The sequence below is a fragment of the Artibeus jamaicensis genome, unplaced genomic scaffold (genome assembly GCF_021234435.1).
Source record: "Artibeus jamaicensis isolate MK-2021 breed Jamaican fruit bat unplaced genomic scaffold, CSHL_Jam_final contig_944, whole genome shotgun sequence".
In the NCBI taxonomy this organism is placed as follows: Eukaryota; Metazoa; Chordata; class Mammalia; order Chiroptera; family Phyllostomidae; genus Artibeus; species Artibeus jamaicensis.
Genome location: NW_026522020.1, coordinates 4,112,961 through 4,133,000, shown reverse-complemented (window position 1 = coordinate 4,133,000; position 20,040 = coordinate 4,112,961). Strand labels below are relative to the sequence as shown.

The 20,040-nt window shown below is 61.6% G+C and overlaps 1 protein-coding gene across 5 annotated transcripts in view; it reads right to left on the bottom strand.

Annotated features, from left to right (window-relative positions):
- Nucleotides 1-6,125, bottom strand: part of MLPH (melanophilin) — a 32,860-nt gene extending 26,735 nt beyond the window's left edge. Inside the window, exon 1 of one of the 5 annotated variants that reach the window (XM_053655224.1) lies at nt 6,104-6,125. The gene's annotated coding sequence lies outside the window, so the exon portion shown is untranslated. Of the gene's footprint in view, nt 1-384; nt 1,089-6,103 lie in introns of those variants that run through there. The other 4 variants (XM_053655226.1, XM_053655223.1, XM_053655222.1 and 1 more) reach the window with 4 other exon arrangements.
- Nucleotides 6,126-20,040: the final 13,915 nt, after the last annotated feature.

Below are 20,040 nucleotides of genomic sequence, written 5' to 3'. Positions count from 1 at the left end.
CCAGGCTCGGGCCCCTAGATCTGCAGGGCAGGGAGCCCAGGAGGAAGTATTACCCCAGACAGCCTCAGGCCCTGGGTGGCCAGCCCAGTGAGAACCCCCTGGGGTAGTGGCCTCAGCTCTGTTTTCCAGTGGACCCACGATGGGACTCCTGATTAGAAGCACCGTTTCCCTCAAAATGGGCGGTCTGGGGACCGGGACCAGTCTGGTCAGAGTAGCCCGGTGAAGTCTAAGGTTTGGGGTTCTGGGGGCGGGACAGGATTTCCTCACCAGCCTGGAGAGAGTGGGGGCAGGGGGAATCACATCTCCACGGACCCTCCCTGAGCCTGAGTCTCCTGTCCTGGGCACCACCGGTGCCCCACCCGTTCCCCTGCTCCCAGCACTCACCGACTCTTTCCCGTGGCCTGCAGGCCCTGCTCCGGGGGAGGCTGGGCCTCTGGTCACGGCACACTCGGGCGGCAGGGCGCAGGGCAGGAGCTCCTGACTGCCTCTGCCTGGCGGGCAGCGCGCGGGCGAGGCCCTGGTGCTGCCCGCCCGGGTCACATGTGCTGCGACCCGCCCAGCTCCGGGAGCGCGGGCACCTCCGGGTGCTGGGCCGGGAGGAGGGGCGCGCACCCCGGTGCCCGCGCAGGAGGCGCCGGTGCAGGAGGGAAACCCTCGCCCCTTGCCCCAAGCCAGCTTCGGAGAGAAAGGAGGCGGCGGGGAGGGGTGGGTTGAGCCCGCACCTGGAGAGTCACGCCCGCACCTAGCGAGTGGCGCGACTCTGCCGGGTGTCCATACTGCGGGACGGCCCTGCCCTTCCTTGCTGGATGGGACCGGCTTGCCTGAACGCTCCCCCCGCGCGGTACCTGGTTAAATTTCCACCCCAACTCTGCAGGGACGCTCTTTCCTCCAGCTTTACAGAGGGGGAACTGAGGCTTGGAAAACAGCCTTGGTGAGCCAAAGCCGTGCACTGAGTGGGAACACCGACTGGGCAGCGGGACTTTGAGCCCAGCGTTTCCTCGTGCAGATCCCGTGCCCCTCGCCACCCTCCATCCCGCCTGGCATCTGGACGCCCCTGGACGGGGAAACCCACAGCGCCAGGAGCCCCGCCGCGGGGTGGGCGCCTAGTCCATGCCCACCAAGAAAAGGCCTGCAGGTGGGTCAAGCCCCTGCGGCTCTGGGCGGAGTCAGGATCAGCGCGCGGATGGGGCGGGGCGCGCGGGAGGACGCGGGGCGGGCGCCGGGAACGCCCACCTCGCAGCCGCGCCTCAGCTCGAGCGCGTTCGGCCCAGACCCGCCCTGGCCGGTCCGTCCGCCCGCTGGCCCGTCCTTCCCAATCCCCACCTTCCCTCTTTCCTCCGCATTTGGGCGCGCGAGAGCGCTATCCCCTCCTCCTTTTCGCTTATCATTTAAAAATAAAAGATCGCTACATTCTTTCCCCTGGAGCTTCATTCGAAACTCAGTTCTGTATCTGCACAATGTGGATCGGAATATAAATAAATACATAAATAAGGAATGCTTTTAGGTGACCAGTTATTATTACCTCTTCCACTTTAGAGGAAACAAAACTCTATAGGGTCGTGGTGACAATTTGTAAGGAGCTCTCGAAAGCCACAAAACGTTACTGTGCGAGAGCATTGGGTTGCAGGTGTGCCCGGTGAAGCGCTGGAGGCGGATACGGGTGTCTCAGGGCCCCGGGCTGCCCTCGGATGGGGACTCTCACCCAACACCGTCCACCGGTGCGCGTGAGCCCTGGAGGTGCCTGCGGCTCACCCTTCGACCGGTTTCCACAACCACGGGCCCGTCCTTACAATCGCGTGTAAAATTAATACTCGCCCCCCCAAAGTTGGTATCGGGACTTTAATTTCCTTAATGAAAGACTTAAAAACAAGTTTTAAACCTCAGTAATTATCTATTTAAATGAGTAGGTTTTAAAAGGTACAACACAGATATGGGGTGATGGATGATAAAGATACGAGGTAAAGAACATAAACAATGTAGAATGAAAATTCGAATGTGCTTCCCCCTCCGCTTGGGGGACCGTCACTACGGCGGTCTGTGCGCTCGTCCCCACCCGTGTGTGGGGACGACTCCTCACACCAACGTATCTGAGGAATAAACCCTGAAACGGAAATTGCTGCCTCCAAGGACGCATGCGATTGTTAAGAGAAAATTCTAGAATCACAGAAATGTTAAACTGCTCAAACCACCTCAAAAATCACAGCGGTTTGCGAGTGTGGTGTGAAGGCCGCCCCCACCCGTGAGGGAGTTGCCGTAGGGACCTGTGGCCGCCAAGCGGCTGCCCCGGGGAAGCTGGGAAAGGGCACAATGTTGCTATCGCCCCATCACGAGAATGCGTTCCCATGTTGCCAATGGTCTCAGTCATATCCTTTATGTCAAAAGGATCAGTTCAGGACATCTCATGTCCTAGCTTAGCTGTTCAGGGGCGGCCAGGATGGGGCAGGGAGAGAGGAGGGGACAGGAGAGCTGGGAGCTGGGGGCCCCTGGTTGGCATTGTGGGGTTTGGCTGTGTCCCCTCGCCCTGACATTCTAGGCCTGGAGGTTGAGCCTCTGTCCCACACTCCCCTCCCCCAGTTTCTCAGGGTGCCCCTCAGCGGTGTGGCCCCCACATTTTCTGCCCTGTGACCGCCCTGCCTTGTTCACTTGCTTGGGGCTGGCTTTCTCTCTCTCAAGACTGTGTGGCCCAATCTTGTGTCTTACAGACGAAGAAACTGATGCCCAGAGAGGGGCTGACGGTTCCCCAAGGCCACACAATGAGTTAGAGGTGACTGGCACCTCCAGGGGGAGCTTCTCACTGGGCCATCAGGGACCCTGGAGAAGTCCGGTTGGTGGGTGGGCACCAGGGGGCGGTAGAGGGTCCACCCACCTTCTCATCTTGGGGAGGTTGTCCAGGGACCAGCCTCGGCTGGGGTGTGGGGCAGAGCAAGGGTCGCTTCAGCCTCGTCCAAGAGAAGCTCAGGGTGGGAGACAGGCCTGCGGGCAGGGGCCTCCAGTCTCCCAGCTGGGGAGCGCTCCATGAGTCCCCCTGAGTGCTGGGCTCCTCTCTGCTCACAGAGAGGGGACCCCCCGGGGAGGAGGTCCCTGCCCACTGGGGAGCGCCCTCCAGCGACACGAGCCACCGGCTTCCTCTGAGGTGGCAGAGTCCAGGATTAGTGCTGGAGGCCTGCTGACCCCTGTCCACTTCGGTCCAGGCGCCCTAGGGCCCTGCAGGCCCCTGTCTGTGTCCCCGGGGCCGGCTGAGCCCTGGGCTCACTGCTGCACCTGCGTCTTTGAGATGGACATCCAGGAAGGTGAACCCACAAAAAATAGGCCCCCCAATTTATTTACAATAAATTATCTGTAAATTACAAGAAAGCATGTTTTCATCCGGCTTAATTTTTAAAACATGGATGGATCTGGAAATTGAGAAAAATCCTATCTTGGGTATCATCCTCAAAAGAAAAAAAAAAAGCAAAGCAAAGCAAAGCGGGACCAGCTGGGCCGGGAATCGCGGCCAGGGCTGGCGGAGGCGACACCTGCCCCGGTTCCCCTGGGCCCTCCAGGGCCCTTCACCACTGGAAGGACACTCGCCGACCCCTAGTGGCGTTCCTCCGCGGGTCAGAACCCTGCCAATGCACCTGTCTGCTGTCGCCCCTGCTTGCTTGGCACTCTAGTCCTTTTCTGAATGACACCGGCCCCCACCTGGCCCAGAGAGGTGCCCTGTTGGCTCCGCCCTCAATAGCCCCCCCCACCCGGCACCCCACGCTCTGCACCACTGGGGGTCCAGTCAGTCCCTGCTCGCTCTTGCAGGCCGTTCACCGAGCTGATCTGCCAGCTTCCTCTGGTGTCCTGCCTGTTAGCGTCCAGTCCTGTGCGGAGGAGCTCTGGCCACATGGAGACTGTCCTGTGTGCTCTGATGGCCACCGGCCTGGCCTGCAGCAGGCCTTTGGTGTTGGGTACACATTGCTCACAATCATAGTCATGCATTTAGAGAATGCCTTTGACTTTAACTTTGACCAATGGACATTTTCCAAACAGAGCTCTGCGCCACGTCCCCCCAGGTTGGCTGAGCTCACAGTGCCTTCCCGGGGCCCTGGGAGGGGGCTGCACAGCCCCACCGTGAACTCTGCCTCTTCCAGGGCCCCATTCTCTCCCTGCCTTCGAGGGACGTGGGTCTGTGCAGGGTCCCAGGCCAGGCCCCAGCTTGGCTCGGCCTCTTCCTCTTCCTCAAGTTGGTCTGAGACCATCTTTGTTTCTCGCTCCAGGAAGAACATGTTGGAGGAACAGTTCTCTGTTCAGAGCCCAACAGCGTCATTCCCTTGTCACTGCTTCACAAGTTCATGTGCCTGGAAATGCAGGCTCCCAGAGGTGCTGGCATGGGGACACTGGGAAGACGTCACCTGAGCCGATGCCTCACCATAGGATGCTCGTCCTCAAGGGCTGCTGTCCCCATCTCTCCTCACTTCACCCAGAACAATGACTAGGTTCCTGCTCTGGGGATCAGCGGCATCTTTAGTGGCACAACTATGGCCTTGGCTACTGTGTGTCACCAAGCTCAGGGGGACGTGTGTGCGAGTGGACCTCGAAGGTACTGAATAGAGTTTATTGACTGGGGAGGAGTCTCCCCGGCGCAGGACTGGACTTCCGGGAGGACGCACTTGGAAATGGCTGCAGTACACGGCTATGCAGGGCGTGGGCTCGAGGGCAGCGAGGTGCGGGGGCTGTAAAATCGCTTTGCCAGAGCTCCAAGTAAGAGCTCCGAAGGGGTATGCAGTAGAAATGCGAGAAAGACGTATTTATTCTGTAAGACCATCGATTCCACCAGAATCTGTTCCCCGGGAGGCCCCAGAGAGAGGATACCTCTGCTATCAATCCGCTGAGCGGGAGACTCAGAGGGCTGGCCAGTGGGGGTGGGGCCAGGACCAGGGAGGGTTCCCGCGGGTCCTGGCCGGCACGCAAGCTTCTCTGGTTGGTCAGGGAGGGCCTGGAGGGAATCGGGTGGGATGACCGGACACAGAGAGGCGTGTGTGGACCGTGGGTACCGGGGGGGTGTGAGTCTGTCACCTCTTGTCAGCAAGCGCCAGAGGCCATCTACTGTAGCAGGGACGCTGACGGAACAGGCGTGCTGTGGACATCAGCCTGGGTCCTGGGGACAGTGGTCATCATCACCTTGAAACGTCCTCTCCTCTCTTCCCTCTTTCCGGCATCCTGACCACAGGTCTACCGTTGTGTGTGTGTGTGGGGGGGTACTGCAGGGAATGAAGGTCAGGGGCATCCTCTGGGGCTGGTCCCCAACATCAAGGAGACAGGTGCTTGGTAACCAGACGACAGTTTGGTCCCTCTGGACATCCTGCCCTGGAGGATGGGAGAGTGGGCCCCGCAGGGCTAAACCCTGTGGTCAGCACAGGCGTTACAGCCCCCAAGCCCTCTTCTGGGTCATTCCATGCCGTGACTCCTCCGTACCGACAGGGGGCGAAACAGGCCAACGGTGGAGGGCGGGGGCTCATCACTAGATGCGCGGTGCCCAACCTCCTGCCCTGAAGTGGCAGCAGGGCCAGGGCGTTTAAAGCCCACAAGGTTGACGCTGCAGCTCCGGTGCCTGCATCGGGCAGGCTGCTTCTCCACTCCTAACACGGGGTACCTTCCAGTGCTCGGGGGTCTGAGCTCCCGGGGCAAGACGAGCGTTTGCGAAAGTGCAGTGCATCGCGGGGGAGATCCCCGAGCAGCGCGAGGCCTCCGTGCCGTGTGGGTGCATTCTGTGCCCAACAGAGATGAGGGCGCCTTTCACTCCCCACAAGGGGGACGCCCCCACCCCCAAGTCTACCAACCGCCTCTATTGGGGCCTGGCTCTGGCCTCAAAGCCTTTCCGTTTGCGGCCGAAGAGCTGAACGCAAACGCCTAATTAAAGGCAGGGATGAGGTTTCTTCTGGCGGAAGAATCCCCCACAGGCATGCAGGCGCTCTGCCCCCGCATCTGTCCCCTGGGTGGGGCTGGTCGTGGGCCCCCAGCCCAGGAGGAGCCAGGGGCGGCTGCAGGAACACCCGGGATTCAGGCCCTCAGCTCCTGACCCAGTCCTTCCCCGGGACCCTCAGGGGCCTGTGACACCCGCCTTCAATGCACTAACCTGCTCGTTGGAACGCGGAGACCCCAGCTCTGGCCCTCCCTCAGAAACCCAAAAGGAAAGGCCCGCTGTCACTGGAATCCGTGGACACTAGAGCCTTTAAACCAGGACTCTGCACATATCAGGTGACCTGTTCCTGTTCTCACTCGCTCCCCACATGTGACTCCACATAAAACCAGCCCCAGCCAGAAATGAGTTACGGAAATCCAGCACAGGCCCCTCCAGAAGAGTTTTATTCACCACTGTGACTTGAATGCTTGTGGGGGTTTGTTTTTAGTAGCAAATTTTACAGAAAGATCTCCTCTCTTGGTGCCCCTGCGGGGTTTGTCGGTGGCCCCAGTCCCCGAAAGCCGGGTCCCTTGGAAAACTGTTTCTCAGCTGGGCTGTCACTCGGGACCCACCAGGAGCCTGGCCAGCGTGTTGCACGGCTCGGCTCCCTGTTCTTTAAGTCCAGCTAAGGGAGCCCTGGAACGCTCCAGGGGGGCGGTGTCAGGACCGCTGGGGCTTCCCTCCAACCCAGCATGGGGTCAAAGTCTGGCTTGAAGCCCCAGGACCAGGAGAAGTGAGAGACCTCTGGGGACCCTCTGCAGCCAGGCTGCACCCTCGGTCCCCACCCCAAACAAGCAGTTACTGCTTGGGAGACCTGCTGGCTCCCACCTCCTCCCTTTGGGGACTGAACTCCCGAGGGGGCCCAGCCCCTGCCTTGGGCCAGACCAGAGATGCTGGGCAGGGGCAGTGAGCGCTGGGCCGGGAGGGCAGGCAGGGTAGGGCGAGGGGCTGGGTTTGTTTCTAGCTCTTGGAGGCAGAGGGATGGGAGCCGGGTCTGCGTTGCTCAGGAAACGGTGGGAAACTGGCTGTCTGCTGGTTGGTGAGTCATCCGTGGGGTGTGCGGCTTCTGGCTTGGGGCCGGCGGCGGCGGCTGTGGGGAGCTGGGTCCTGGGTTCCCTGAGATGGTGCAATGGCTTCTCTGGAGAGAAGCCGGGAGTGCTCCCCGTGGTCCAGTCACGCCCAGCACCCAGGACCTGAGGGGCTCACCGAGGCCTGGGCCACTCTGAGACTCTGCTCCGCACCCAGGTTTGCTCCAGCCCCACCGAGGGCCCACTGTCAGCCCACAATGAAGTGAAGGGCTCCCAGCCAAGAACAAAGCCCACGCTCCTATCTTGGCCTCATGGGGGCTCCAGCCCTGCACCCCAGGGGCATCTCTGCATTCTTCCTCCCTGCCAGAGGTGAGGGCAGACTGCAGACCACCAGCAGGGCAGGGAGACTGGTCCTAACTCGGGCCACAGCCGCAGCCTTGCCTGTTAGGCCTTAGGGGTAGAGGAGGTAGAAGGTTCCAGAACACAAGAGGAGCAGGGGCCTGTTAGAGAGGCTGTGCCACCATCGCCATGGGCATGTTGCAGCCAGGGCCACCACAGACAGGCAGGGAGGGAGGCGGGTTAGGACCTTGGCCTGTTCCCCCTGCTCCCCAGGCCTGGTTGGCGCCCCTCAGGGCTGAGCCCACAGGGAGGCCGAGGACCAGGCCCAGTCCGTGCAAGTTCAGCAGTCAGTGTCTGGGACACAGGGGGCTAGAGGCGTCAGGCCTCCCGAGGGACTGCCGGCCCCCACACTTGCCCTGGCTTCCCCAGCTCTTCCCACCCCAGCTCCTCGAGGTCCCTACTAAGCAGACCGCTGGCCGAACCCAGGCCCCCTGACCACCCTGGCCACAGGGCTTCTGGGGTGGGAACCAGGAGGACAGGCTGCTCCAGAGAAGACAGTCGGACCTGGTTTTCTCCCAGGCCACGCCCACACTCAGTGCGCAGGCGCTCACCCCAACCCGTAGGGTGAGTGAGTGGTAGCGGGCTTCTGCTGCTTAGTCCTCGGGAAAGACCACTGGTTCAGCAGCGGGGGAGGCTGACCTTGGGCTCCCTCATCTTCAGGGGGAGCCCAGCCTCAGCGACCAGGGCCCAGCGACAGTGCCCTGCTGCACACTGAGTGACAAGCACTGGACGCTCCCAGTGCCTCCGAGTGTGCGGGGGCCCGTGCCAGGTGCCACTTACGTGACCTCACCCAGCCCCACAGTGTTCCTGTGGGGCAGGCTCTGCGGCCCACGTCCCCATGTTACGGATGAGCAGGCAGGCTCAGGGGAGTTGACTGTCACTGGAGATCGGGGTCCCCAGGTTCTAGTCTGCGGCTCGTCAGGGACAGGCTACACAGCAGGAGGCGAGCAGCCACGGAGGGAGCGAGAGAAGCTTCTCTTGCATAATGGCCTGAGCTCTGCCTCCTGTCTCCCCCGCCCTCCCTGCGGAGGAAAAATTGTCTTCCACAAAACCGGTCCCTGGTGCACACAGGGAGGTTGGGGACCCTGAACAAAGGTGATTTTTCCAAAGGTCACCGGCCATTCGGACAGAGCTGGGTTCCCTCTCAGGTCTGTCTACAGCCCAGTGTGGCCCCAGCTGCATGGCTTCCCCCGGAAGGCCGCCCGGGTGCCCCCTGCAGCGGTCCCGGGGAAGCTGACGGCTGGGGGCCAACCCCGCTGATCCCCATTTCAGGGAAGGCAGAGCCAGGCCGCTCGGGTGGGCGGCGCCCTGCGCAGGCACGGGTGCCGGTCCCTTCAACCTAACAGTGCTCTTCCCTTGGAGACCCTCCGTCCAGCCCCTCCCCGCCAGACCGGCCCCGGGCCCCCAGCACCCGCCCTGAACGCACCCTGCACAGCCCCCTGCGTCCTTCCTCTGACCCCAGGCCCGTGCCTTACTCTGCCCAGGGAGCTCTTCCCTGCTACTCCCAGGGTTCCCCAGGGCCTGTGCCCCTGATCCAGGGCCTGGCTCTCCTGGGCTCCCTGATCCGAGCCCCGCATCCACCTCTCTGCTGGCTCTGGCCTTGGACGCCCTCCGCATCCCTCCGCGCTTCCTGAGGCCATGGGGTGTCGCACCCGCTACCCTGGGAGCGCCCCTGGAGTGCAGGGATCACAGGTCTGCCCCGGAGATGTGTTCCTGCTGGGGGCTCCTCCTGGAACAGAGGGAAGGACCATTGTCCCGGAGGGCGAAGTCTGCAGGAGCCCGGTGACCCTGCTGGCCTCTGTCCAGCTGCCTCACCGGGCTCCTGGGAGAGCTTGTTGCCCAGCCCTCTTCCGAGGACAGGCCCCCAGGCCAGGCGGACTCCCGCGGCTCCGCTGCACTGCCCTCGGGTGCCCTCTTCTGGCCAGAGCGGGTTACTGCGGCTGACCCTGCGGTCCAGGTGGATCCCGGGGAACCCGGGGACCCAGGATGCCCAGGATCACGAGCACCAGGAAGAGCAGCCACGCCGCGGACCTGTATCTGCTGAGCTGTCCGCCGCCCCGACCGGGAGCCCGGGGTGAGCCCGTGCAGCCCGGCCCGCGCCCACCGCCGGGAGCTCGGGTGGCTGGCAGGAGGCCGTCATCTCCTCTGCATTAGCGTCTGCGGCGCCTGCACGGACGGATTTCTTCTGCGCGACCCTAGGGGGCAGCTTGAGCGCTTCCAGGTCCCAGTCCCGGCGCTAGAGGGCTGGCCACGTCTCTGGGCGTCTGGTTTCAGCCCGACGGGCTTGGGGACTTACAGCCTCCACGGCCCAGAGCACAGGCGGCAGGACTTCGGACCCCCGGACCCCGGGGCCCGCAGCTCTGCCGGTGTCCGCCCCTCGGGTCCAACCCCGCGCGGACGTCTGCCGCCAGGAAGCACGCCTCCCCGGTCGTGTCGCCGTCCCTGCGCCCAGCCAGCCCGTGGGCTCGTGTCCAAGGGAGCAGAAGCTTACTTGTTGAGACTTTGTTCCAAAAGACCGGAGAGGTGACGGCCATGCCTCTTCACGGTCCCTCTTCAGCGAAGCGCGGCCCGTAGTCCGCCGTGTTTGACTCGGTTCCTTTCCTCGGGTCCCACGAGTGTCGTCAAAGCCGAGCTTCCGGCCGTTCTGAAGATTTCCATCGTCGTCTCAGCTGTATGGCGTTAAAAAGACTTATCGCTACTATGAACTACCTTCCTTTTCTGTCCTCCCTCCCTCCCTCCGTCCGCGGACACCGTGCCCGCTGGCAGGAGGGGGCGCGGAGGGCGAGCAGGCGCAGAGTCATCCTCCCCCCGCGGAGGGAGCTGGTATTGTAGCCCCAACTCGGGTCGGTGGCGGAGGAGGCTCCGGCCAGCAGGAAACGTGCCTCGGCACAGGGTCGGGGGCGCCGGGAAGTGGCCTCACGTGGACAGACGAGGTGCTGACCGCGCCACTCCGCTGGAGTTGCTCCGTGGACCTGGGGCCCGGCGGCCGGGCCTCTACCGCAGCGTCCTGCTGTGCCTAGTGCCCCGCGGCCACCCCACCCCACCCAGCGGGGGAGGGGGGCCCCAGGAGCCTTCCCCACTGGCCTGCCCAGGACGGCCCCTTCCCTTGTTCCCAGGCCCCGGGTGCTGCCCGAGTCTCTAACCTGCGTCCGGGCTGCGGCAGGGTCTTCAGTGCACGTGTGGAAAAGTACACAGGCATTTGGCTTGATTTAGTTTGTTTTCTTAAAAAAGAATGGATTATGATGTTAGGGCCCCCGGGGATCCCCCAAAACCTGAATTTATTTACAAAACCTTGTGCGTTTGTTCTTCCATGTTTGAACTTCAGTCACCTTCAGAGCGCTCTCCATCTGAGGCCACACACCTATGGAGGCGCCCCAAACAGTTTTTGAACCCCTCGCTTTTGATGCCTTTTAGTGCTTCTGCTGTGTTTTGTTTTACCTCTCCCCCACTGGCAAAACATTTCCCTCTGAGGACTTTTTACATCCCGGACAAAACGATGCTCTATGAATAGGGAGGCTAAGACACCAAGGTCGTGCAGATCTTAATCAAATACTGCTGAACACTCAGCATGGTGTGGGCAGGAGCCTAAACCATCCATCATGAATTGGGCACATGTGTTGAGAGAACCTGAAAAAAAAAATCCACTGAAGCCGAACCCACCCTCTCACAACAACGCCAGCTGGTGCACCGATGCAGATGGGTTCCCGGAGCACTCGCCTAGCTGGGGAAGCCAGTGCTACAAGGGACCTGCCCTCCAGAAGGTGACACTGGGTGTTTTGAGTCCCTCCTCGTAGCTTCCGTAATCAAGACTGTGTCGTATTGGCAGGTGGATAGACACACAGATCAGTGGAACAAAGTGGAGAAACCAGGAATAGGTTCTTACCCAAATGCCCCACGGATGCCTGACCAGGGTGGGAGAGCAGCCCAGTGAAGGAAAGAGAGTCTTTCCTACAGATGGCCTGGGGCCGCTGGGCAGCGTGGACACGGGGACAAACCTGGACCCAAACGTCCCCCGTTACACAAGTGCCAGCTGCAGAGGGGTCATGGCTCAGACTGGACGACCACCAGACTTCCAGGTAGAGCACTGGAGAAAATACTCTGGACCAAGGAGTGAGGCGCTCGATTTGACCAGAAGCACTGTTCATAAAGGGAAAAATAGGGGTACACGGGTCGCATCGGAGCAGAACGCTCCTGCTCTGGGGCGGGTTCGTGGAGAGAGGGGAGAGGACAGCCACCAGTGGGGAGACGGAACGCGTTTGCAAACCGCACCCCCACCAAGGAAGGGCCGTGTCTGTGTCCTGTGAAATGGAGCCCTCGGCACCCGGCCCTGCCAGGCACCACTGCGTGCTGGTTCCCGAAATTCAAGAACTTCTGCTCAGGAAACGCCTGCACACCCCCTTCATAGAAAGGTCACTCGTGTCCACCTCACTCGGGAAACGTCTCCGACCCCGCAGTGGGTGTGCGGTGTAGTTCACCCACGCTTGGAAATGGCTCTCGGCCGCGAGAAGGGGCGAACTTGGCTTATGTGGTCATGGAACTAGGCTGCCTTCGAAGGCCGCAGATTATGAGTCCCTTTCAGTAGCATCTGGAGGTGACAAGTTTATAGAGGTGAAGGGGTTGGTGGTGGCTGGGTCAGGGATGCAGCACAGAGTGTGGCTGTGCAAAAAGTGCCTACAGAATATGAATCTAAGATTGTGTCTTTTCACAAGTCTGTACTGGACGCAAGAAAGAAAAATTGGTCTGAAATAAGCCAGATCAGGGCGTGGATGAAGCCCCGTTAACCTCTTATGGTCCATGAGACGAGACTGTTGATGGGAAAGGTGCCCAAACCATAACCGTGAAAACCTCAGGGTGCGACAAAACCCATTGCACGGTCGTGTTGTCCAGCTGTGCAGATGGCACCAAACTGCCACCAATGCGGATTTTCAAGAGAAGAAACATCTGGAAAGAGGCAGTCCCAAGAGGAGTTGTTGTTCGTGTTCACGACGAAGGATGGACGGACGAAAATGGCCTGAAGATGTGGATAGAAAAAGTGTGGTCCAAACGTCCTGGGGGGCTTCTGAAAAAACCTGCTCCGTTACTGCTTGACCAGTTTAGGGCACATATCACTGAAGCCACAAAAAAGGGATTTAAAGAAGAGAAAACCTATCCAGCCGTAATTCCTGGGGGCTCACCAGCCAGTTGCAACCTTTGGCCTTTCCATCAACAAGCCGTTTAGAGTTTTCATGCAAGAGGAGTGGATGGCTGGCTGGTGGAGACCGTGACCTGACACCAACTGGACGGATGCAGAGGCCCACGGTTACCCACGTTTGTGAGTGGGCGAAAACCCCATGCAGGCAGCTAAGGATGAAACCGGGGTGAGGGCCTTCACAACATGCGGCATCAGCAGTGCCGTGGGCGGCTCTGGAGGTGACATCCTCTGTGACCAGAGTGAAGACAGGGATGCTAGTGATTCTGAGGAGCTGAGCTTCATAAAGGTGGACGGTAGTGACGAGGGTTCTTGGGGTTCCCTGATGACTGGAGGACTTTCCGTGCCTAAAGCTTAAAGTCAGTGGTAATGGTTGTTAATGCTGCTGTTGAGTTCTGTTTACATTTACATTGGTGAACTATTATGTTGTTAAATATTTTACCACAGTTTTTGCTTCAAAAAATTTTCCCTATTTTCCTCCTCTAAAACCTAGGTGCGTCTTATAGCCCAACAACACGGTACTGGGTTTAGGGAAGGGGCTGTCTGGAGCCGAGGGCGGGCTTCACTTCGAGGGGGCACGGGGGCCTTTCTGGCGGATGGGCGTGTTGTCTGTCTTTGTTCTGGGTGGCTGCGTGGCTGTATGCATTTGCAGAAACCCATCAAAATGCGTGCTTTTAACAAAACTTTTATTTCCTTTTAGAGAAGAGGGGAAAGGAGGGAGAAAGAGAGGGAGAGATACATCGATCCGTTGCCTCTCACACATGGCCAGCTGGGGACCTGGCCGGGAACCTAGACGTGTGCCCTGACCTGGCATGGAGCTGGTGACCCTTCGCTTCTCTGCTGGCGCCCAGTGCCAGGGCCACGCCAGCCGGGACCGAGCGTGCACTTCAACCACGAAGGCGCTCATTTACTGCAACACACTGAGACGGACGTCGGAAACGGGGGCCTTCTGCTGTGTGTCGAGACTATATCGGATTCCAAAGCAGAGGCTTTGCTGCTGCTGAGCGGGGTGGGGCCGAGCTGCTGACAGACCAGTGGCCGAGCGCAGTTTCCCATGCTCCCTTTGGCAGCTGGGTGAGGTTTATCTTGTGCAACATTTCTTTGCACTTTGTAGATGGTTTAACTCGCCCCAGCTGCACCCCTCTGACCCCTGTCCCCCGTGACTCCGGTGACTCACTGTCCGTGTGGCCAGTCTGTGGGGAGGAGACTCGGGGGTGGGACCCGCCCACGGCAGGGAGGCTGGCTCTTGTGCGCTCTCGGCCCACGCAAAGTTCCTGCAGCATGGAGTCGAGCTGCCTTTGGGCCACGGTCACAAATGGGCAGTTTGCTGTCGTGGATGTGGGGCTGGCTGCTGGGATTTCCCTTTGAGAAAGAACTTGCTAGAAAGCTGCAGGGGGGTTCCTGGCTGCCTCTGGCCCAATTCAACACCTGTAGGGTCAGTCTCGGACCGGAGCCGAGGCTGATTCTTGGGGGCCGCTCTGGAGAGGGCCTGGGCACAGTGGGGGTGGCAGTGTGGCCGTTTCTTCGCCCCTCAGGGCGGGGCTTGTGTTCTCAGCCCCGCCCCACCCTGCCCTCCCTCTACCCCCTCTCCTCCCTCTCAGCTCTGCAGACCCCTTGTGGGGACCGCAGCGCAGGGAAGTGTTTCTGCAGGCCCTGGAAAGAGGTGAGAAGCTAAGTACTGACGGCTGCAGCAATGAAGACATCAGCCAGAGCAGGAAGTCACTCTCTTCTCTAGGCCTCTGGGGACGAAGAGAGGCGGGCCGTGTGGCTGGGACCTTAGCCACCTGGTGGACACTGGAGTCATTTCAGGCACATCTGGTAGGAGCTGGGAGCCCACAGTGACAGACTGTTGGTGGGTCCCTCGTAGTCAAGTTGGGGGCCACTGGGGACAGAGAGGGACAGAGAGAGGGAGAGAGAGGGTCCCTGCCTTCCCCCTCCAGCCCCTCCTCCAGTCCCCACTCTCGTCTAAACCCACCCAGATGCTGGAAGACCAGGGGCTGGGTTTCTAGGTCCCTTCCTTACAGAGCAGAGGAGCTGGGGAACGAAAGCCAGGATGCAGGTCTGCAAGAAGACAGGAAGTGGCCAGGACACCTTCCAAAACCTCCTCCCCGCTCATTTACGGGCAGGTTGTTGGGAGGGGTGAGAGAGTGGGAGGCTGGAGGGGTGGGCAGATGGACCGTCCGCGGTGCAGCCAACCCGCCCAGACAGTCACGGCAGAATGTGGGCGGCGGAGACGCAGACTCTCACTCAAGTTCTTCCCACATTGCAGGAGGTCTGCACATTTTCATGATAAAATATTGTAACAAAAAAAAAAAAGAGAGAGAGAAATCCTGTCTTTCTGGGGAGAGGAAGGTTGGTTTCTGCCTGGAGCCCTCTCCTCCTCCTGCTGGGATGGGCCCTGTGACCCCCATGTCTGCAGCTCTCGGGGTGCCTCTCCCATCCCGGGTCGGGGTTGGGGGCAGGGCTGCACGCTCGCGGCCAGGCTTCAGTCCACGCCACGCCACCTGTGGGCCACCCAGGGCTGTACGACTTGTGTGTTAGCCACTCGCATTCAGACACCTGAAAAATTCCCACAGAAGTCCCAATGTCCAACTTGGCTTTGAAGCCGGGAGGTCCGGCAGCCCTGGGCCTGCCCTTCCTCCACGGCTGCGGTGGGACCCAGCTGAGTGGCGGGATGGTGGGCTCCCCAGGCACCAGGACCACCGGCCGGGCCCCTCCCAGTGGGCCCGCCTGCTCACTCAGGCTTTCTGTCTTGTCCCTGGAAACAACGGCTCCGAGGACCCTGGGCCCACTAGGGCACCTCCGTTTAGAACGGCCACTCCGCACCTTCCCTGGATGTCTCTGTCCTGTGAGCTGCTTCATCCACAGAGCCCTTGTGTGACTAGCCGTACCCACGGGTCACCTCTAGTTACTCAGAACTTTCTAATGGATTCCTACAAAGGAAAGGTCAAGTTCATGCCTGTCCTAAGTAGCATGCACCGTGGAACCAAGAGTTTGGTGCAATCTGTGGGCTTTTCCTGACGCCACATGAGGCGCACTCCTGCCGGAAACTGTGGGTGCGGGTCTCACACACAGATGGCTCCTGCCCCCTGCCGGGCACCTCTGTGCAGGGCAGGCTTCCACCAAGCCCGTGGCCTCCTCTGAGAGGTGTCCCCGGTGGCATGTGGACAAGCCCAGGCTGCTGTCACGTGACCCTGAAGCTCGAGGCTCCCAAAGTCTCCCCCTCCCACAGAGACTGGTTCCTGCCCTTCCCGAGTCCCGCGGCTTTGGTGCCTCTTTGGCACACCCCCAGTTTGCCGAAGTTCGTCCGATTTGCCCTGGAGAACCCTGGCCCCTTCCGACTGTGAGCCCTGCGTCCGAGCCCTGTGTGTGGTGTGACGCAGGATCACACTGGGGACACAGAGGGACCTGGGGGCACTCCGCACCACCGCACTCTGGGTCTGTCCCTGCTGTCCACAGAGCCTTATCGAGCTCCGCTCTCAGGTGACCAGACACCCTGCCGGGGTCACCTCATCAGTCCCTTGTGCCCAGAGCCGGGGTGACCGCAGCAAGGACACTGCCCACATTGACTGAGCTCCATGGGTCGGCCCATGCAGGATCCAACTCGACAGTCACACGAACACTGCGCATGGGGTCACTCCGGGTCCATGACAGATGAGGAAGTGACGAGTGACGTTCAGAGAGGTGAGGAGCAGGCCTGATGCCCCACAGCTGGTCAGCGACAGACCCTGAGACCAAGTCCTGGTCCACGAGACACCCGTGTGGCACCCTCCTGGTGCCCCGCTGGCCCCAGGCAATCGATGCTGAGCCACGGCTTGTGTTTCTGGTCAGTGCAGGTCCTTTCCACCATCACCCACAGGGCGTTCTGGTTTGTGTTGTGTTTTCCCGGCTTCTCCTCTTGGTGCTGATTGGGCCCCCAGAACTGGGCCCCGGGCCGTGAAAAGGCCGCACCAGTCCCCAAGCCCGGAGTGGCCCTGTGTCCTCCTGCTTCCCTGGCGGGGGGCGGGGTGGCCAAGTCACGGAACACTCCAGCAGGAGGGCGGGAGGTTGGGGTGCCGTCACCGGGCCTCTCCTTCTTTGGCTTGGTCCTGCCCGCTGAGTCTCGGAGCTGGAGGGCCTGGAGCATGGCGTGGTCTCCACATCCAGGGGGCACAAGGGAGAGGCGGGGCGGGTGCCGCTGGGTGCCAGCCCAGGCTGTCTCTGCTGACATGTCCACCGCAGTGCCCAGGAGTCTCTGGGTGTGCCCGGCACGAGGGGTGCAGTCGCTCCCCCCACCACTGCCCCAGCCACCATGAGCAAGCAGACATGAGCTCTGGCACCTGCTCCCACCTGGTCCCCCCAGCGACAGCATAAGGCGGGAAGAACCTGAGGCCAGGCGACCGAGGCCAAGCGAGGTTACGGGTCTTGCCAGAACTTGAGGGGTTTCTGGGAGTCACCCAAAGCTGTGGCCACCCACCGAGTCTCGCTGCCCCACCCATGTTCCTGGAAGCCCTCTCCGCCCCGCCCCTGCCAGGACAGAGGGGGGCTCCCCTGTCCTGCCCTGGGCACCAGAACTCACTCTCTCACCGAGGCAGCGCTGGCTGCCCTGTCCAGGGGCCCTGGGCCGTTTGAGGACAGCGTGTTGCCACCCGCGTGCCATCGGGCCGACCCCGTGACCCCTGAGTGCAGTCGCTGTGGGAAAGTGGAACTCGGGCCCCAGACGATGGACTTGGAAGCGCAGTCCTGGCGCTTGGCCGGAGCATAAATCAGGGGCCGCCTGTCACTGTAAAACTGTTTATTTGGACCGTGGGCCTCCCTGGACTTCCCCGCCTCTGGTCCTGTGTCTGACTCACCTTCCTCTCTCCCCGACGTGGTGCAAAGCCTTCCTGTTCTCGAGAACAGGCAGGAACCACAGGGTCCCCAGGCGGAGCCTCCGTTTCTGGAAACACCCCAGGGACGTGTTTCATCACTGTGGAAAATGTCATTCGGTTTTCCTAAGTGACGGGTGTGTTTATGCAGGGACTCCGATGGGGCTCCCACCTGGCCCGCCCGATGGAGCGGCCGGCTGTGCGGTGAGCCCAGCAGCTGGGCGCCCCCGGCCCCGCAGGCAGGGGTCTGGGCGGGCCTGCGGCCACGTGAGGAGCACATGCCCGGCCCTGCACACAGGACCCAGGGCTCTGCCTGGTGGACGCCTTAGGTGGAGTGCGAGGCGGGGGAGGCCTGGCGGGCCTCCGTGGGCCCTCCCAGCCCACGGTGAGTCATGCCTATTTTTAGCAGCTCGCTGGGCCAGGTGGGCCAGGTCTTGGCTAACTGCCCTCTGCTCTGGCAGCGCCCTTTCCTCTGGGCAGCTGCTGGGCAGCTGGGGACTCCGGCTTCCGGCCGATGCTTCTGCACGTGTGACTCTCAGCAAGGCTGGTGACAGAGGAGGAGAACCAGACACTTACGGAGCTGGAGACATTATGACAGGGACAGTGTTCGAGTGGCTCTTAGGCCCTGCCCGCCGAGGGTGGGAGCAGGGCCAGCAACCCCCCAGGGACGTATCTCCCTTCTCCACCCGTGACAGACTAGGCCAAGGGATGGGATGCGCCTCCCCCGGGGCTGAGCCTCGGTTGCCCGTGACTGATTAGCCACGTCGGTCTCTGAGCCTGGGGCGCAGGCAGGGCCCCCTGGTGGCAGAGGTGGGGGGAATTGGTGTGTAATTTAGTTACTGTGTGAACGACCTTCCGTACTGACAGGTTTGTGCGTCCAGAGCGCCTTTGTCTGGGCCTCTTCAGAAGCAGACGGAGCCTGGGGCGGGCATTGGAGTGCCCGCCACTTACTGGGAGGGGTCCCGGCAGAGCCCCAGGGCAGTGGGACAGTGAGGCAGGGTGTGGACAGCATGGGTTCCCTTGGGCCATCTGGGGACCTTGTAGGGTGTGTCCAGAGCTGCCCCCTCTGGGGCGAGGACCAGAAGTATTCATCTGCCTCTGCAGCCTGTTGTTGACTGAGCCTGCGGCTCTTCCTCCCGGTCCTCCTGGCCCGGGTGTCCACCCCACATCCCTGCCTGGGGCCTGCACCCACAGTCTCGTCTTGGACTCTGCTCCTCGAGAGGATTGCACCCCGGGACCTGCTGGAATGAGAGAGGGGTATTTGCACACGTGCTCATGTCGTGGCGACGGAACGGCCGGCCTCAGCTGGCAGAGAGCTGCTCCCATCCAGTTCCAAAGGCCGCACCAAGGTTGCACAACGTGGCTTCCCCTTGGCATCTTGTTCTTCGGCTGACACCCCCACGTCCCCGCCCACGTCCCCTCCCGGTCCTGCTTCTCCTCCCCCTTTGTCCCCCCCATCCACCCCACTCCTCACCCCCGCGGAGCTCCTCTCACTGGGGTTCCCTCACAATTTGGTTCCGCCCAGGTATTTTCTCTGCAGGGCCACCAGCCCCTACGTGCAGGCTCCGAACACCCCTGCCCCCTTTCGGCTGCCTTCCCAACATTGTGACAGCAAAGCCCAGAGGGACGTCTGGGGAAATTTCAGCTGGAGATTCAGCTGGGTGTTACTTAACATGTGAAAAAATGCGGCGTCTCCTTCTCCAAAGAACAGGGTCCCCACGGGGGTCAGTCCACCAGCAGGACGGAGGGCCTGGCGAGGGCAGGGGCGGGGTGGCCCCCCAAGATCTGCTCCCCCACCCACGGAAGTCTGCCCAGCTGCGGGTGAACCCCTGCTTCCCAGCCTCTGCCTGTATGAGCCTGTCCGACTTTGCCATCAGGGCTGGTGGGGCTCCGGGGCCACGCGGGAGGGGCCGGCCGGCCACAGTCAGCAAGGGAACAGGTCCACGGGGAGCTGGCCGGGAGCCTGGAGGGCGCGGCAGCCCAGGGCACTCAGGGCGAAGCCCAGCCAGGTCCCGCCTAGCCACGCCCGCCTGCTCTGGCGTCAGGAGCCCCCCTCGGGGCAGCAGCACGGGTTTCCTCGGCCGCTGGTGCTGGTGCGAGCGCTCTTCTGCTGTCTGCTCGGAAAGGGCGGCAGAAGCCAAGATCACTCGGGGTGGGGCCTGGTCCTGCCCTGCAGACACGGCCGCTCTGGTCGTGTGGGCAGACATGCGGGCGCGTCCCCTTGCCGGATGTGTCCAGCGTGACTTGGGGGGTTAGTTTCCCTCTGGCACCAGAGCGGCCGACTGGCCGCCCTCTTGGCTGCCAGGGGGGCCCCACCGTCATGCGTCCTCTGTGCGGCCCTGTCGGACCCGCGCCCTCGCACTGGCCCCCGCTCTGCGCAGCGGGGTCGTCACCCCGCCGGACGAAGAAGCCTCGGCTCCGCTCCCCACGCCGTCCCCTTGCACAGCAAGAAATGTCCACACGCGTGCGGTGTGCGCCTCACTTTTAGATCCAGTTTTTGGATCTTTTGCTCAGTATGTGAACATCATGAAATGCGAACATTGCCAAATTTTTTTAAGCGAGACGGTAAGGGCCAGGACCCCTCATGCGGGCGGTGGAGGTGAAGGGGCGGGCAGGGGGAGACGGCGCCTGTGCGCCCCCACGTGGGTT